Source organism: Vombatus ursinus, unplaced genomic scaffold (genome assembly GCF_900497805.2).
Source record: "Vombatus ursinus unplaced genomic scaffold, bare-nosed wombat genome assembly UNPS02014826.1, whole genome shotgun sequence".
NCBI classification, from domain to species: Eukaryota; Metazoa; Chordata; class Mammalia; order Diprotodontia; family Vombatidae; genus Vombatus; species Vombatus ursinus.
Window position 1 is genome coordinate 2,410,021 of NW_020954604.1, and position 8,041 is coordinate 2,418,061.

Sequence of the window (8,041 nt, forward strand, 5' to 3'; positions counted from 1 at the left end):
ACACACACACACACACACACACACACACACACACACACACACACACAGAGCCAGAGAGTTAAGAATCCCTGGAATTAATGTAACCAGCTTTCTAGGACCATCAGGTATTGATTTCATTCCCCATTCTTAACCCCATTTTGGGTTACTGCTCAAGATTGAGAGGGGGTGGCAAATTCAGAACACATTATTATTAATGTGGCTTATTAACAGCACTTTGGTGAACTTGCACTAATCATGGTTGATTCTCTACCATGAGAGCATGGGGAAAGTGTATCTATAAGGAATAATTTTGTTTGTTTTGTTTTGTTTTTCTTCTTGTCTACAATTGGGTACTGAACTTATCCCTGCAAAGATAGATCAGAAAGAGATGAACTTAATCATGAATCATTTTAAAATGGTCTATTTGATGACACCAATCTATCTGCTACTGACCAAATATATCTGTCATGCCAGAATAAATCCAGCTAACATGCCATATGTTTTGTTAATGTATTTAAATTCTACTATGATGAAAAATATTCATCATCCTCAAAACATAAAGTAAAATACTTGTTATTGGTAGTTCTAAATGTTACATATTTTTTCCGAAGCACTCAAAAAGTAACTCAATGTATAAACACAAATGGGAAAATGGGGGTGGGGTAGGGAGAATCAAGTATTGGTAGGTTGTCGAGTGTTATTTTTTAAATTTCCATTTGTGTGAATTTTTAATATACATATGAAGATATAAAGCATTAATTGAATAAAATATTTCTTTTCCAAAGAGTATTCAACAATTTGACCTTATAATAACTATAAATAAACTTTTTGAATTTTGTGGACAATGACAACATTTGAACTTTTTTAACTAGCAAATTCTTAATGATAGCAATCAAGTGGGCAACTTGCATATAGAACAATTGAGTTATCCTATATATAAGTACAAATCATATTTTAATATTGTCTGTCTTTTGTACTGTTCCTGTAAGTTTGCTATTAAAATATATTAAACTAAAATTATATATATATGAAAACATACAGAAAGAAAACTTTTAATGAATAAGTGAATGAGGTTTATTTCCCAGACAAAAGTCTACACTTCAGATTACATTTTTGTCAACTTATAATTGATTACAAAAGTAAATCCAATACATTTCTATTGTACCTGCAATATAGAATTATCTTTACTGGGGATCAATGTCTATTTGGAATGAACCAGTCTTTGCACTGTGAAACTCAAAAGTCTTTTTTTTAAAACTCCATGAATATTTCTCCCATATGTCCATATCTCCAAACCATATTCACTCCATTCTGTCTCTATGCCTGCTCCATACTATCCCTACAAAATAAAGCATCATAGGTACCATTTATGAAAGCAGATTTGGGAATAACATACATCACAATCCATACATAAATCTTGGTCATATTCTCCCACCAATATACCCAATATTTGTTAGTGAATGGGTACACACAGTAACCTGTCAAGTAAGTACATGAGAAAGGAAGACATATCCTATAGCTGCCTCATAATATTGGATATGTAAACTTTGGGGTTCACATTTTATTTCAGGAATTGATCATAAAAGTTTCTTGATGTAGTTTCTGTATTGACAGATGCTTCCACTTCTAAGCTGAGTTAAGTCATGTGTGTTTGACTATCACCACACTAGGCATGACATTTTAACAAAACTAATTGATCCGTTGGGTGACTTCACTAATTCTCTGATTCTTTGCCCCTAAACTATCCCTCTGCTCAGTTAGATTTACTCTTTTACAGCAAATATAGTATTCATCACTTCTAGCACCTGATTTGGCTGACATGATTCTGAACTCTGCCCCTTCATACCTCATTGTTTCCTTTATCTTTGTGGGTTTAAACTCTGAAAACAAATATTAGCTTATGGCTAGTAACCAAATTTTCATCTTCTGTCTATAATGTAATAAATTTCACTTGCCCCATAAACATACAACTATGCTGGTTTCCTTATTGCTCTGGTATATTGCATCTTGTCATGTGAAGAAATAGCAATATTTGATTAAGAAATATGAATCAGGATAATTTTAATTTTTATAACTCTGAGTTAATTTAACTCGAAAACATTTTTTTAAACCAAATACTTTAATAAGGCTAGCACCTTAAGTAAATATGTAAAAACAAATAAAAAGAAATTGAACAACAGGGAACTGGAAAATATTTCATGTAAAATGGTGTGTTTCTCTGAATTTTAATGAAACAAAGAACTGATAATAGCTATGATACAAAGTAAGCTGTCTTAGTAAGATTACTAAGGAAAACCTGTAGAATTAATTACAATAAACTCCAACATTAACTTCAGTAAAATAGCAAAATTCAATATGAATTCAATTAAATTCTGTAAAAGTCAGGAAATATTTATTTAACACCTATTGTGTACAAGCCACTGTGCTGAGCACAGAGTATGCAAGAAAAAAATAAGTTTCTGCTCCCAAGGAACTTAAATTTTACCAAACGGATGTATATTTAAGGAAAATATATATTATATACAAACTATTTCAAGAGAAAGATAGCACTGATAATTTGGGTGGGGGCACAGGGTGAAGATAGAATCAAAAATGGATTTCTTTAATAAAAAAAATCCAGAACTATTCTTCGAATAAAGTAGAAAAAAGAAAAAAAATCATTAGTATTTTAAAATATTATAAACAAAACAAGAAGAACAAGAGAAAAAGAAAATTCCATTTAAAACTTACAAATTAAATATCTGAGAGCTATCCTAACACAACATATATGGGACTTATATAAATATATTTCATAGGAAATTTTTTATAGAAATCTAGTCAAGTTGTGGGATAGTCAATATTCGTGGCTGTGTGTCACCTATATAATGAAAAAAACTGCTAACATAACTGATCTACAGATTAGTGCAGTGGAATTATACTATTAAGAGGATACTTAAAGAATTAGACATGCTGGTTACAGAATGAAAAATTCATATGTGAGAAACAAATATGAAGAACATCAAGGGAAATAATGAAAAGAATAGGAAGTTTAAAGTAGCTTTTCCACATTTGAAATTATATTATAAGATATAATTATAAAATTATTGATATTGAATTCAACACATAGAAAAATGAAGCAGAGGAATATGCTCTATAAGTATGGTGTAAAATAAAAACATAGAGCAAACTCATTTCCCATAAACTCAAGAACACAAATTACTAAAGGAGAAATTCAATTCAACTTGGGAACTGTTAGGTAAACCAAGCAATTGAGGGGAAAAAAGTATGGACCAGTAACTTATACCTTATACTGTAGTAACTTATGCTATATACTATAATAACTTATTAACTTATAAAGATAAGTGATATCTGTGAGTACGTGTGTGAAAGAAGAAAAAGGGTGGAGGAGGGAGAGAGAGAGAAAGAGAGACAGAGACAGACAGACAGACAGACAGAGACAAAGATAGAGAGAAACAGAGAGAGAAACCAGGTTAGGATTATGCCTTTTCAGTCCTCTATTGTTAGTCAGAGACTACATTTTTGGAGGTCCAGATTCAGCTCCTGATCTGTAGCCCTTAATGGAAAAGTAGTACCACAAGCTATACATCCAGGGTTTGACTCTCTTTCCACCAAATGTTAATCACAGAAAGATCACACATAGTGAATACCAAATAACCCCCTTTAACCAAGTCAATACTAAAAAGAAATCAGAGAAATTATTCAGATGTGAATATACCAGATGATACAGGATGAATGAACTCTCCTGCAGGGAGTATTAGGGAAAGGAAGGAAGGAAGAAGGGAATTAGATATCTCAGCTCATCCAAGAGAGAATTTCCAAATCTCAATCAAAAGGAAATAAAGCAAAGTCTCTAGCACGCTAAGCTAAGGATAGAGATATTATTGATATGCCAATTCACTTAGATGTCAGATTCTTCTCAATGTTTTTCTCTTCATTCTGGGGCCTTCTCCTTCAAGAGAATCTGTAATCATGTGTCTTTTATGTCAAAGTTGGAATCCAGTGGATCATGATATCTTTTCTTCCAAGCTCTCACCAACTCCACCCCTCACACAAACATGGAGTGCCAAGGAATCAATCTCTACCAATAAAGGAATCTTATGTAACTAGGATTGAGATTATGGTTACAGGTAGAGAGATAGAAGGATAATAGATACATAGACCATTAATTAATTAGTAAGTGCCAAAAATTATCCTCAGTGCTGGAAACATAAATATAAACAAACAAGACATCCTTTACTTTTGAGGAATTTACATTCTAATGGGAGAAGACAATATATAACAGAGTGATAGAATGCTTGGGAAGAAAGGTAGTGTGTCAGTATTAGAGTAGAGCTAAGAAAGTGATATTGAAAATGGCATGGAGACATGGTTCCTAATAAGAGAACACAAAAGTTATATCATTGTTTAGTCGGTCAGTTGGTTGGTTGGTGTCCTTCATTCTCAAAGAGGAACAAACTGACATCACTATATTACAATCTAGTTGCAGTGTGGTGGATAGAGCACCGGCCCTGGAGTCAGGAGGACCTGAGTTCAAATCCAGCCTCATACATATATTTCCTAGCTGTGTGACTCTGGGCAAGTCACTTAACCCCAATTGCCTCACAAAAAAAAAGTTAGAGTGTCGTTGACTGTGGCACATCAGACCAATATAATCTTGGAATACTCTACCACAGGTTGGACACAAATAGTTCACATGAATATTTGGGATGGATTCTCTAAATCTGTGCAACTCACATTTCTGCTGAGCTTCTTCAATTCTGCTTTGCTCATAGAGCATAGCACCTTCTCTGGTGAGGGCATGCCATGATAGGTGGTCTTGTGCCAGTGTCCCCCATGTTATACATTTAATTGCAAAGTTCTTAAGAGAGATCCGGAGAGTGTCCTTGTATCATTTTTTTTCTGACTACTATATGAGTGCTTGCCCTGTGTGAGTTCTTCATAAAATAATCTTTGGCAATTATGCTTTTGGCATTTGAACATCATGGCCAGCCCATTGGAATTGTGCTCTTTGTAGTAGAGTTTGAATACTTTGAAGGAAAGTGTGGGAGAGAAGAGATATTAGAGTGACTATCAAACTGAAGGTCTGCAAGGCTGTTGTGCTGACCTCATTGTTGTATGTCTGAGAAACCTGGACAATATACTAGTGTCATACCAGGAAAATGAATTGATTCAATTTGAATTGTCTTAAGAAGATTCTAAAGATCACCCGGCAGGAAATGAGACCAGACACTGAGGTTCTTTCTCAAACTAAACTGCCAAGCATCATTGCTAGTGATAGCCTGGGGTGATTTGGAGAATGTATTAGAGCAGGGCCATGGTGAAGAGATAACAGGAAGTGGCATGGATGCCTGATTCCAAAGTAACATCATAAAAAATACAAAATGGAATGTCACACATCATAATCATAGATAAGGAAAATTTATAACAATATACAAGAGACAGAACTGAATATAAACAATTTAAATTGTACTAATTTAACAAATATTCTTGCAAGACTTTAAATGGCTCCAATTTAAAGGGGCATAAATTCTTTTCTCTGATATTCTATTTCTACCCATCTCAGGCACGGATAAAGCTATCATGCTGTCAAAATTGGAGGGCAGAATTTTCTTCTATAGCAGCAGTTTTTGAATAACTCAGTAGAGATATGCAAAGAGGATAGTGGGAGAGAAAGAATAAGAGTCACATAGAGACAGAAATAGAAACAGAGCCAGAGTGACATATAAAGGACATTGTCAAGAAGTCTGCTTCTAAACTTTATAGTGGCAGGAGCACCAGTGGTGACACTCATAAATGGCCAGCAGCAGCAGTTTGGGAAGCTCTTAGGCCAGAGACATTAAGGGAACCAGAAAACTGGTCAAAAAGAGATTACAGGGACCTTTGGCTGGAATCAGGTATAGCTGATGCTGATTGGCAACTCTATTGCCCCAAAGCAGTTCGAGAAAACTCCTGATACATCCCAAGGAAGCAGGGGCTCTGGTCCTAGTTGCTGGCCAAGAGGAGCACTATTACTTGTGGCTGCAGGAGAACAATGCCCCTTCCTGTGTATAAACAAGAGCACAGGCAAAGAGAGCAGTGTCCACACTTCTCCCAAGATAACAGCACTTGGAAAACACCAAAAATTTGTAGACCCCCAGAGCTATCCCTAAATACAAAAAGAAAAAGTCCAAAGCTTGAGATAGTGCCTGCTGGGGAAAACAGAGTCAAACTTTATTATAAAGTTCTAAGAAGAAATAGGCTGGGGAAAAAAAAGCAAAGAACAAACAAAGATCTTGACCATAAAAAGTTATTATGGTGGCAGGGAAGACTAAGACATAAGTTTAGGAGAAGAGAACAATGTGAAAATATGGTATAGGCAAAGCCTCAGATAAAAATGATAATTGGATGCAAGACCAGCAAGAATTGCTGGAAGAGTTTTTAAAAAAGACAAAAAAAGTGGTAGAAGAAAAACTAGGAAAAGTAATGAGTGAAGCAAGAAAATTATGAAAAGAGAACTAAAAGCTTGGGGGAAGATGCAGAAGAAATACTGAAGAAAGTAACTCCTTTTAAAAAAAAGAATAGGCTTAATGGTAAAAGAAATTTTTTAAAAATCTGTTGAGCAAAATAACTCCTTTAAAAGAAGACAAGGTCAAATTGGAGAAACGTACATAACCTTACTGATGAAAGTAATTCCTTAAAAATTAGAATTGGGCAAGTGAAAGCTAATGACTCCATGAGATATCAGGAAACAATACAACAAAGACAAAAGAATGAAAAAAAGATAGAAGACAATGTGAAATATCTCTTTGGAAAAACAAGTGATCTGGAAAATAAATTGAAGAAAGATAATTTTAAAATGATTGGACTACCTCAAAGCCATGATCAAAAAATAAAATAAAATAAAAATGAGAGACTAGACATAAGATTTCAAGAAATTATAAAGGAAAACTGCCCTGGTGGTCTAGAGGGTGAAATAGAAATTGAAAGAATCCAATCATCACCTCCTGAGAGATCCCAAAAGGATAAGTCCAAAGAACATTATAGCCAAATTCCAGAGCTCCAGGTCAAAGAAAATATTGCAAAAATCAAAAAGAAATAATTCAAATGTCATGGAGTCACAGGATCACAATAAGATTCAGCAGCTTCCACATTGAAGGAGCAGTAGGCTTGTAATGTGATATTCTGAAAGGGAAAGGAGCTAGGATTACAACCAAGAATCACCTACCCAGAAAAACTAAATATGAACAATTAGTGAAATAGAAGACTCCCAAGTCTTCCTGATGAAAAGACCAGAGTTGAATAGCAAAGGTGACATTAAAACAGAAGATTCAAAAAGGTAAATATGAGACTAATAATAAAGGACTAAACAACATTAAACTATTTACATTCATATACAAGAAAATGATACATGTAATGCTTAAGAACTTTATCATTTTGGAGCAGATAGAAGGAGTCTAAAGTAGACTAGGGAATCAGTCAAGCAAAACAAAAGAATGAAAAAATAGATGAAAATGTAAAATACCTCATTGGTAAAAAAAGCTGACCTAGAAAATTGATCCAGGAGAGACAATTGAAAAATTATTAGTCTACCTGAAAATCATGATGAAAAAAAGAGCCTGCACAGTATCTCTGAGGAATCATAGAGGAAAAGTGCCCTGAGGTCCTAGAACCAGAGGGTAAAATAGCCATAGAAAGAATCCACTAATCACTTCCTTAAAGAGATCCCAAATTTAAAATGCCAAGGAATATAGTAGTCAAATTCCAAAATTACCGAGTAAAGAGGAAATACTGCAAGCAGCCAGAAAGAAACAATTTAAATATCATGGAACCATACCTTCCTGATGAAAAAAATAGGCCTCAACAGAAAATTTGATCTTCAAATACTAGACTCAAGAGAGACATAAAAAGGTAAACAGGACAGAAAGAAGCAACATGTTATTAATAACAGCAAGCTATTTACATCACCACAAAGGGAAGATGACATTTGTAACTTTTGAGAACTGTATTGTTATTACACCATGTTAAAGGGGTATACATAAAGGGGGTGGGTATAAATTGACTTTGATGTAATGATGAAAAAAAA